The sequence below is a fragment of the Ornithodoros turicata genome, chromosome 5 (assembly GCF_037126465.1).
Source record: "Ornithodoros turicata isolate Travis chromosome 5, ASM3712646v1, whole genome shotgun sequence".
Classification (NCBI taxonomy): Eukaryota; Metazoa; Arthropoda; class Arachnida; order Ixodida; family Argasidae; genus Ornithodoros; species Ornithodoros turicata.
In genome coordinates, this window is record NC_088205.1 from 36,552,797 (window position 1) to 36,564,930 (window position 12,134).

Genomic DNA, 12,134 nt, shown 5'->3' on the forward strand with positions numbered 1-12,134 from the left:
ATACAGCAACATACTGTCATCACAGCAGTCTTACGGGTTTTGTACCACTCGTCGTGGTTCCGAAATAACGCTACGGAGCGTAATACTAATTAAAGAGAGCATGCGCAGCTTCGGAACTATCTCTTATTGCGCTCAAGCCAAGAGGCGGCCACAAATTTGTATTCTCAGGTGTTGTAACTTTCTGTCCCCTGTGGCCGTAGTTCTGCCTTCCTAATATTAACTCGCACGACAGCCTCATAGCGTACGTATGTGCATTGCCTCAAGCACATGTGCGGGAGAATAGTGAATATGCGCACGTGCATACGCACACGTCGTGCGTGCGACTCCCATGAAAGTATGTAATAGCTAGTTCAAGTCGCCCACAAAAGTGTTGTCCTGCGTCTCCAAAGGAAAAAATAAACATATGTACCATAAGTGCAAAATAAGTACATAATGCAACATCCGGGCAATAAATTATAAAACAAAGGCTACGAAGCAAAACGCGCTCGTAAACATACGATGAGCGCCTTTGTGCGGAAAAATCGCTCCACGGAAAGGTAGCCCTGCGTCTCAATCAAAAAGAGAAAAGGTACCTTACCAGCAGCGCAAAGTACCGGCATAATTCTGCCCCTCTGGAATAAATCGTGAAAAATATTCCGGATTTTTAGAAAGAATTAAGATCGAACATGCAAAATTTTCTTTTCTAAAGCTATCGGATGATGCTAATCCAATGGTGGCAGCCATCACCTGCAGTGGTCTCAATGGGCACATTTTACATTTTTCGAAACTTTCGTTTTTCGTACTTTTACCAATGAAAAGGATGTGACTATCACACTGCCTGGTGGACTGGCGGCAACCTGAAAAAAAAGCTACGATGTTACCAGTGGATAAAGATCTTTACGAAACGCTTCGTTTCTTCTCACTGGTTTGTCGGTATGTTCGTCGAACTGGGGCTTCTCGTCAAGGGCGTACAGGCAACTCATGTACTCTCCCAGGGTTTGAATGATCCTGGCGGAACTGGGAGACCATTGGGTAAACGTAAAGTGATGCTCTGGGGACACTACAGCAAGCTCACGCAGTGTGGTCATTGATTTCTCCGTCAGCGGTACACCTGTAGCAAAGAAGAGGTTGAAGGTCGCGTGCTCGTGGGTGGGGCGCGCAAGGCCGCAGCCTCGTACACCATGCCTGACAAAAAAAAAATCGCTGCGCGTCTCTCAGGCAAAAATAAAAGATTGTCTCACTAGGCGTCTAAAGTAGAGACATGACGCCAGCTTTTCAAGAATAATCAAGGAAATCGAAGATGGCATTTTTGAGAAAACTGAGATGCAACATTGGCAATTTTCGCCTATCATGTGCGATTCTCAAGCTAATAACACATGAACTACTGGGCTGAGAAAAATGAACTCTATACAGCACCAAAGCTCTTTCAACGTCCTATCGAATGGCACTAAGCTTGATGTTCTTAGACGTTCCGTCATGAAGCAAATTGGTAACAAAGTTTGGCCTTTTTCAACGTTTACGTCAAGTTTGGCATTTTTAACATAAAATTTGTGGCTCTCAGAGTTCTGTGGGTGGCTGTCGACGGTGTCTATGGTGCAGCCTATAATCACAAAAAACCTCCAGTTCCTATACATAAAACCAGCGGTGCTAGATCCCGTCAAAGTCGGCCCAGAATAAAGTGCGCTCAAGCAGCCTCAGAATTTCCTCCTCTCCCACGCGGAAACTACTCCACGCACAAGCGTCGCACGTGGCGCGATTTGCGTCGTTTGAGCTGTCCTCTAACATATATTTTTTCTAGGCGAATTAAAAAATACGACTTTCACACGTTGTTCGATTTAAAATTAAACTACCCATATGCAGCGATATTGAAGCAATTCCCTTCCCTTACACAGCCACCCGACTGGTCGCAACCTGTGGCCCACGACGTCGTGCATTACATCAACACGACGGGCGCCCCTGTTTTCGCCCGCCCTCGTCGACTGGTCCCAGAAAAGCTCAAGATCGCGCGTAGTGAATTCGATCACATGCTCGCGATGGGCGTCGCACGGCCTTCCTCCAGCGACTGGTCATCTGCATTGCATATGGTGCCGAAGAAGACGGGGGACTGGCGCCCATGCGGCGACTACCGCGCCTTGAACCTCGTCACAGTCACAGTCCCCGACCGGTACCCTCTCCCCCGTCTTCAGGACTTCACCGTCAACCTGCACGGCGCCACCGTCTTCAGCAAGATAGACCTCATGGAAGCATACCATCAGATTCCGGTCGCACCTGAGGATGTCAAGAAAACCGCCATCACCACCCCGCTCGGTTTGTTTGAGTTCCCGCGCATGCCCTTTGGGCTGCGCAATGCGGCTCAGACATTCCAGCGGTTCATTGACTCGGTCGTTCGCGGACTCCCATTCGTCTTCGCCTATATAGACGACCTACTTGTTGCCAGGCCTTCACCTGAACTGCACGAGCAACACCTGTGCCTGCTTTTCCAGCGCCTCGCAGCCCACGGTATCGTGGTCAACGTGCAGAAGTGCGAATTTGGAGTTTCCGCCACCGAGTTCCTCGGACATCAGGTCACGGCCGAAGGTATAGCTCCACTCGCCACTAAAATGGACGCAGTTATCGACTATCCCCAGCCTCAATCTCTGCGTCAACTGCGCCGTTTCCTCGGCTTTGTTAATTTTTGTCGGCGCTTTATTCCTCACAGCGCCGAAACCCTTCGCCCTCTCGAAGAACTCCTCCGTGGGAATAGGGCTGCTTCGTCGGTACTACCGTGGAACCCTGAAGCTCACGCCGCGTTCCTTCAGATCAAGGAGGACTTGTCACGGTCGACCATGCTCTACCACCCCAAGCACGACGCCCCCACGGCCCTCATGATCGATGCATCCGGAATAGCCGTCGGCGGTGTTCTCCAGCAGAGGGTAGACGACGCTTGGCGACCCGTTGCTTTTTTCTCCAAAGGCCTCAAGCCTCCGGAGAAGAAGTACAGCACCTTCGGCAGAGAACTGCCGGCCGCCTATCTCGCCGTGCGTCACTTCCGCCACTTTCTGGAGGGTCACAGATTCACGATCCTAACGGATCATAAGCCCCTCACGTACGCGTTCACCTCGGCCAGCACACGCCACTCTCCTCGAGAGATACGTCACCTATCGTTTCTTGCCGAGTCTTCCACCGAGGTGCAGCATGTCAACGGCACCGAGAACAGCCCTGCCGACGCTCTCAGCCGCGTGGAAGCTGTATCCGCTTCGCCACTGTCTCCCGAGGCCCTCGCCACCGCCCAAGCCGCTGACCACGAGCTACAGCGCTTGCGTGAGCGGGGCAGCTCATCTCTGAAGTTCACGGACATTCCGATTCCTGGATATGACCTCCTACTTTGCTGTGACTCCTCGACAGCACAGCCGAGGCCTTTTGTTCCCGAAGCGTACCGCCGACCGGTCTTTGCGGCCTTGCACGACCTGGCGCACCCAGGGATACGCGCCACCAAACGCCTCGTTGCTGAGCGCTATGTTTGGCCATCCATGCACAGAGACATTACAACTTGGGTCCGCACATGCATACCGTGCCAACGGTCGAAAGTCCACCGCCAAACCGTGTCACCTCATGGCAAGTTCGACCTCCCGGACGCACGTTTCGACGTCGTGCGCGTTGACATTGTCGGCCCCCTCCCTGTCTCAGCCGGGTGTCGCTTCATCTTAACAGCCGTCGACAGGTACTCCAGGTGGCCTGAGGCCACGCCCATCCCTGTCTCCACCGCCGAGACTGTCGCTTCAGCTTTCCTCGCTACATGGGTCGCACGTTTCGGCGTTCCTAGTCAAGTAACCACAGACCGCGGCCGCCAATTCGAGAGCAATCTCTTTTCATCCTTCACGTGGCTCATCCGCACGTCCTGCATACGTACGACGTCTTACCACCCTGCGTCCAACGGCCTTGTCAAGCGAGTGCACCGCACCCTTAAGGCTGCTCTAACGGCGTTCGAAGACAGAGCTCATTGGACAGACCATCTTCCACTCGCCTTCCTCGGCATTCGTAACTCCCTCAAGTTCGACCTCGGGAGGAGCTCGGCGGAACTGCTCTACGGACGTACCTTCCATCTGCCTGGAGAATTTTCGTTCCCCAGCAGTCCTGACGCCACCCGTGCCACGGCTCCGGACTTCCTACAACGCCTGCGACACAGCTTTGACCTCATCCGCCCCGTACCGCGTCGTCCCAGAAGCCTTACGTCTCCCAAGCCCTCGACGACGCTACCCACGTTTTCATCCGTACAGACGCCGTACGCAAGCCACTCACGCCCTTCTACAACGGTCCCCACCTCGTTCTGGGCCCCGCACGCAAGAACATTCGCGTCAGCGTGCACGGCAAGGATGACACAGTAAGCGTCGACCGTGTGAAGCCAGCCTTCATAGAGAACCGGTCCGTCGCCGACCAGCCTGAAGTTTATTCTTACATGTCACCCAGCACCGCCGCCTCGCAACCCCCCCCCCCCCCCCCCCCCAGCGAAAACCAAAGACCGTCACCTGGTCAGTCACCACCAGGCTGCCTCTAGCGGGGGAGGCAATGTAGCGGCCGCAGCGCCATCGCGCCGGCCTCCCAGCGCGCGGCCCGCGGAATTTAACCCCCGGCCTCCATGCCGGTATTCTTCAGTTGGTAGCCAAACGGTTTCAAGTAAACATATTGGTTTCCGACTCGCTGTCTCCTACAAGCCCAATGACCCGAAAAAAGCAGGATGAGCCGGGAGTCACACAAGTTCGCAGTTCGCAAGCTCGTCGTCATACGGCATCCACAGCTGACCGGATACGGAAGCATATGGAACGCAGAGATCTATTGCAGGTGATAAATGTAGGGTATATTTTTCTTTTTGAGGCTCTGTATCAAAAACATTAACATATAAATGCCATTTTATGAAGGAAACTGACAGGTATTGCGTGACCACGTGACGCGTTTGAGCCAATTCTCTGGGCGAGAGCAGCAGCGCTGCCGAGCTGCAGAAATTCCCTGCTGCTCCAGTATCCGAATTTTTGGTTGATGTGGTGGTGTTGGTGGAAGGGCTCGCCGTTGTCGGCCTCACACAGAGGTGGTTTGGTTGCCGTGCTGCCCTGTTGCTCTGCCTCTGCAGCCAGAGCAGCCGGTCTCGCAAGCCAATCAGGAGGTTGGTTGGTATTGTTTTCGTTCGACGGTGTTTAGGATTAGCAGGGCGGAGAGTGACGGCAGAAGGTTTGTGTCTGGTTGTTCTGTGATTTGTTTCTGAAGATCTGGACACGCTTATGATTGCCAGTAGTTTGGATCGAGTGTTCAATCATCGGGACTGCGTGAAGTGCGCTTTCAGGACATAATTCAGTTCATAAAGTTCAATGAAGTGTTCGATCGAACCTACGTGATACATATGTTGTGTACCAGAGTTGTAGCTAACATGTGCGCTTGTTTTTTGGAAAGTACTTCAAAACCCGTGACCTGGTAACGTACAAGCAAATTACGTTCACGTCCATGTTGTGTGAAAACGATACCGACCACATTTCTTGTAAGGGTCGACGACTTGCGAGCTAGGTTGTTATAAATGAAACTGACTCTTGAAAAGGGTTCGATAGAGACAGACAATGTTCAGGCTACAAAAAGGTTCGGTAGAGACAATAAACTCGTTACCTTATGAAAAGAGGCAGAAACTAGTGATGACTAGCAGAAGAGGCCTTCGTTTTCGTTAGACAGCTTTATTTCACAATCAGCAACGTACGCATTTGACAGTCACAATAAATCAAAATATCGAATCCTAGTAACGAGGCGATATTAACACGACAAAATCCTGTAGAAGAGTCTCCAACCCCAGCAGATGCTGCACAGCAGTGCGAAAGGACGAACCTACGTTGAATGTCACGAGACTTCTACACATCAACGAAGAGTCAATTAGGTAATATGAGGCTCAGACCGCCACCACAATCATTTCACAGTCCACTTGTGAGCTACAGGTCCATAATATGTCCCACTCATATCAGCTTTTCACCTAGAATTGCATTCCTACGTGTGTGTACTAAAAGGCTTTAGCTACTGCGTACGCCTTCGGAATGTTCGATGGATGGATCACAGGGGTGGCATCCAATGTATTGCTCCGTAGACGAAAGCGTGCTAGGCGAACGCAATGCATCCTGGACAGGTCCTGGTCGCACGTCACAGCAAACGTCAAGGCACACGTGACCTTAAAGATGGCGGCGCCCGTGATCGGCGGCCAAACCGTTTGTAAAAAATGCGGTTGTTGTTTCTGGACGACGTTTTGGATGTTTTTCGATCACGGTAATTATTTTTATCCGATAATCTCGCAGTAAAACGCGCAATTTTACACATAAAGCCTCGTATTGTTGATAACTTCCAAAGATGTGATGACGACCGCGCGTTAAGACTTACCGAGCCGATGCGATGTACTTAAACTAAACTAAGGTGACATGGGCTACCATGTTGCGGAAGAAGCACCGCATAGTTTACGCTGGCAAAATACGGTCATCTCTTGGTGTTATGACGGCGAAAATATGTCGGTAAGCGGCACAACGACATGTAAACAAAGTCACATGACCTCAAAATGACGTTTTCTATGACGTGCGACCAGGACAAGATGGCAGTTTAGCCAAAAGCACCCGCTTGAGGGTAGTTACAACAATGGCGGGTTTGTGTCACCCCTGTGGGATGGATCGTGGTGCGGTGGTGGCCCCTGGCAGGCCTAACGTAAACAATGCCGTAGTTGCCAACACGTTTTGGACCTCTTACGCCGCTGCTGCCGCTAATTCAAAACGAAGCCATGGGACGCCTCTAGCAGCAGAGCAGATGATGATGATGATCGTGTTGGCCGTTCCCTTTATATCGGGCGGACAGCGTTCTGCGGGGGCAGTGCGCGTCCTAGCCTAAAAACACAGTTCCTCAGTCCCTTTCACTAGTTGTGAACCTTTGATTGTTCTTGTGGGTTTTCTCCCACCACATACTCAGACGTCGTTTGACTGCATCTACGTATTTTCCTGTGCCGAATCCAAGCGCTTCCTCTAGAGATGGGGCTTCTATCGTATGTGTCATCTTCGTACATTCCACTACGATGTGTGATATTGTTTCTCGGCTTTCTCCACAGACGGCGCAGTTGAGGTCCATATCTGTTCCGTCCGGCTGTGGCTTTGATTCAGAGTCCGGCTCTGGCTGCGTGGTTTCCCCACTGATCTCTATGTATAAAGGCTGGATCGCGCATGGGAGAGGGGCTCGTGGGGGAGAGGCGTGCCTTCGGGCCGCCATGTTGGTGGGCCCTAAAGTGCTGTGTGCGCCCATAGAAAACAATGGGAGGCAACAGAGATTGTGAGTATTTATTGCGCTGCAAGCATTTGTCGTTGTTTGTCATCACACAATTTTGTAAGGTGCCAGTATACTGATGTATCCTAACAGTGTTTCACAGGTGTCCTGCCGTTCGATTCTTAATTACGTTATGTTTTGCATTCCGAAACTAGACCGTCACTGCAGTGCAGCGCTGGGGATTGTACTACAGCACGTTTCCCAGCCAATATTTCAATAAGAAACGACTTGAGGTTAACAACAACCATGTATATAATATCCCGTACTGCGTTCTGGACAAAAATTGTTCCATAAAGAACGGTCCGGGAAGAGATATACTCGCATGGCAGAAAGAGATCGTTCTGTAGAATCACAGCCGTTGTTTTAGCCGTGTATGCGTTTAGTATGATTTATATCAAGCATCGCCTTAGCACGAGTCTCTTAGTAAACGACAGCGGTGCTTTGCCTCGCAAATATGGACACACCGAAGCAGCCCAAATAATTACTTCACGCAATTAGATCACACTCTTTAGGACAGTTAATCAGGTATAGTGATGTAAGCATAATCAATTAAGTTACTTAGAAAGTGGTAACACCTCCTTGAGGCACAGGACTTATCTCTTTTTGAAGTACAGCCCTTCTATGTTTGTTTGCTTCTTCCTTTATTTGTTCTGATTATTTGCAGGCGCGGTTGTGCCAAACTGAATGTCCTTCTCCAGCGCTCATATGCTTTTGTTGGATACAACTGCAGCGTGAGAAAAGTTTGTCATGCTTGTTATGTGGAGCATGTTCGAAAAAATGCAGCTCCACATATGGTCTTCAAATTGCAACAGGACTATTTGGAGCTTGAAACAGTTGTGATTTTGTCATCTTGGCCCTCGTGTACCCAGTCTGTGAAACGCAAACAAAAAAGTCTAACACGATATGCTTTTGTAATGAAGATCACTGATGATGAGTAAAGAGAATATACGAGTTCAAGTTTATTCAATATTTTATATCATTCATTATATTATTCAACGTCTTATGTCAAGTTTATACAACATCAAGTTTATTCAAGTTCAAGATTTATTTCTTGCACTTATGCGTTTCAGGATACAATGAACGTGCAGGGAGGTCGCAAAAGGCTACATTTATTGTTTTGTGACCTTGCTACAATGGCAATATATATTTTAGGAATGACAATGATCAGGTACGCTCTCTAAATTTGTAGCACTCAATTTTAGGTTGGAATGAGCAATGAATAGCAACTTCCATCCTGATATTTTCTCATATATGCTAAATTTTAAATTTAATGTGATCGAATATGTGATAATATAACAATAATATATAAGAATATAATATGTGATAAATGAATGTGATCAACAGTAGATGTAAACAACATGAGTAGCCAGAGAAGCAGGAGGAGCACGTTGCAAAAAATGCAGCTGCACATCTGAAACTCCAATCATTATCATCGTCATCTAAAAGGGAGTGTGGTAGCACTGCCGTGAAACCAGGCACGATTTCTGAAGATCTTCTATGACACTTTCCGCAGTTTGCACACTTTTCTGCATCGTCAGACTCTCTCATAGGAGTTACTTTTCAGTAACGGTGACTCCCATCTTACATTTTAATGTGCGAGGGCTCTCTTGCACTACACATGTACGGTTTCCAAACTGCAACATGACGATTTGGAGCTTGAAACTCGAGCCCTGGTGTACCGTCTATGAAATGATACCAACTGAATCATGTCTGAAACGTGATATTTAATGGAAGATGGCTTTCTTGGTTGTGCGTTCTGCGTGACAAAGATGTAACACGATATGCTTTTGTAAAGAAGATAAGTGATGTTATGCTCTATGAATGAAGAGAATATACATTTTTCAAGTTCAACATTTATTCTGGCATATACGCATTTCAAGATACAATGAATGTGCAGGGAAGTGACAAAACAATACATTTATTGTTTTGTGACCTCCCTGCAATGACAATATATATCTCAGGAATGACAATGTACACGTACACTATGCAAATTTGTTGCACCCAATTTTCATACATGCTGAATTTTAAATTTTTGTTTTGCTGCCTATGTGTTCAGTGTATTACAAATTGCTTAATGCAAACAACACCTTGTTAATTTCAAGCTTTTGCTCCCATCTAAGATATTCCTATCCTGGAGGAACTGCCACTTCGACACCATAAAATATTCAGTAGGTTTCACTCTGGCAGGCCCTGCCACTGCAAATTTCCTGAATTGAAACCCTTCAAACTGTGTCATAATCTTAAATACGTCAATATTTCTGCAAGTAGTTGACATGCTCGATGACACTCCTCCTGCAGCTAAGGCAACTAAAAAAAAGAGTTCCAAGAGGCCGAAGGTAAACCTACAGCTGCACGAGTGTGATCAACAGTAGTGCATTCTCAATAAATAATTTTCTTCTTATAGCGTACATATGCATGCCTATTAACTGGAACAATTATCACAGTTCCCTGACAAGTTTTAATTTCTGAGAGTGTACTGTAGAGGCTGCTTAGATCAACAACAGTTCATACAAGGTATTATATACTGTGAATGCCTTTAAAAATCCCATGTGACACATATGCCTTTACTTTATGGAGGTGCTGTGGTAGTCAAAGTTTGTGGGCATTACGCAGGTTCTGCACCCATTTCTTGAGTATGTTGAGGCAGCTGTGAAGTAACCTGCATTGATGATGATTATTCCAATTTTTATGGTGCATCGACAACAAAAGAAATAATACATCAGAACATTGGTTTGGGTGCAACCAGTTAAAAATGAATATGTTGTTTAATAAATGCATTGGACAAATGTTAAAACATCAGTTTAAAACATGGTTTACAATCCCAGTATCTTCTAAAAATTAAAAAGATTAAAAACTATTCTAAGAAGAAGTACAATCTCTAATTATTTTATTGCTGGGTGAAGGAGCCTAAAGTGTAAGGTGTGTTTCTGATGTGAACATGTAAGAAAATATGCAGAACTGAGAGAGGCTAACCACAGTGCGTGCACTGAGGTTGTTCCTTCCTGTAAAGTAGAAACCAGTGGATGAGGAACGTGGTACTTACCTGTACACCCAGCCGTATCACACTGCACAGATTATTCACTGGGTAGCCCTCATGACAAAACCTGTATTGAGAGACCACTTTTGCCTTGAAAACTGCTACAAATAGCACGACACGCTACAAATTATTACTATCGTAACAAGCTGACGATACAGCTCAGACACAAAGGCGTTATTCAAGTCGCGCCACACCACCGTTACGTAGGATTCTTTGTCACAAATCAAACCAAGGCACAAAACAATACCAATACATGAAAAAAGGTGACAATCGTGGTCTCATTATGACGTAATACCGAACTTGTGCGTGAAGGTAATTCAAAGAAATGAATGTGGCACTTGGCCACTTGCTTCCGCAGAGAACACCGTGTACCATGCTAGCAATGCATGCAGAAAAGCGCTCGAGTGCTCGCACATATATTGATGACAACACTACCTGTGTAGTGTAACGTGTTCTTTCAAGCATATTATGCACTCAAACTGTATTTGCCGCCGGGTATAATGCAAGTGTGCTCGATTGAACGTCGGAAGAGCGATCAAGCAACCTGCATCCAGTGCTCGTTTTGGGCAAAAAAACACTTAATAATGGTCAACTAAATATACAGAATGGACGCCTATTTATTCCTCGATAAAAAGTGACTCACCTGTATAAATTTACGCCCTGTAACCTTGCCAGTACGGTTGGTACGACCGTAATTGCAAGAAGTTGCCATGATCGCTGCGGCGACTGTTGTGGGTACAGTAAGATGGCGGCCGGTTTCTTCACGCTCGCGCTCCCTATCCGCCATCCAGCCTTTTACAATCGAGATCAGTGGGTTTCCCATCCACGACCTACTCTATACTAAAGACCTGGACGACTGGCAATCGCCTATGGGAGAGTCGAGACATGGGGTAGTTACGGTAGTGGCCACTGCAAGCGCCACATAACATTATTGGGGAGAGGGAATGACACTGTCAGCCTTGCCACCGCTGTTCTCACGCGCTATTCTCTCTCTCACTGCTTCGTCGTCGTTAACACAGCCCACCATCCGCTGTTTCGGCAAGTCACGTGGTAACGAATAGTGCGAGCTAGCGCCAAATCCCATAGCCAGGCGGCGATTGCCAGAACTATACCCGGTGCTGGGAGCTTTGCGGTTGTCCAGGTCTCTATACTCTTAACTCGGTACCCTCTGGTAAAGGGTAAAAAATCGCAATATTTTACCCTCTATTTCAGAAGTTACCAAGTACCCTCTGAGCAGTACCCTTTATAAAAGTTACAAAGACACCCATTAATTAGAGGTTACGGCCTTCAATTCAGAACCTGCCCGTAAAGGTTACGCCAACATGTGGCTTTTTATACAGGATGTTTATTTTTATTCGCAACAGAGTAGCGCTCATTTGGCAGGTGGGTTATGTGAATTTTCGCTAATTAATCGATCAGTAGTTACAAACACGTGCGTCAGGAAATCTCAGAAATGTTTGTCACTACGGATGGGTTAATTAGCCAAAATTAACATAACCCGCCTGCCAACTGAGCGCTGCCCTGATGCGAATAAAAATAAACACCCTGTACATTGTGCGCGTATGGACAGACATTTATCTCCAAATAATATTTACTAAAGCTTACACAACAGGTCAGATACCGTTTGATTGGAAGGTTGTAAAGGTAATACCAGTTCCCAAGAAAGAGACAGCAAGAGATGTTCAGTCTTATCGACCTATTTCTCTCTTGTCCACAAGCTGCAAAATATTCCAACACATTCTTAGTAAACACATGGCTTCGTACCTTGCGGAATACAGACTTCTTTCTCGTTATCAATATGGTTTCAGATCTGGTT

General features: G+C 47.3%; 1 long non-coding RNA gene across 1 annotated transcript; it reads left to right on the top strand.

The window, feature by feature from the left end:
* The first annotated feature begins 6,866 nt into the window (after positions 1-6,866).
* Positions 6,867-8,243, top strand: LOC135395524 (uncharacterized). Its single transcript, XR_010423142.1, has 2 exons — positions 6,867-7,287; positions 7,946-8,243. It is a non-coding gene; the product is annotated as an uncharacterized LOC135395524 (long non-coding RNA).
* The last annotated feature ends 3,891 nt before the right edge of the window (positions 8,244-12,134 follow it).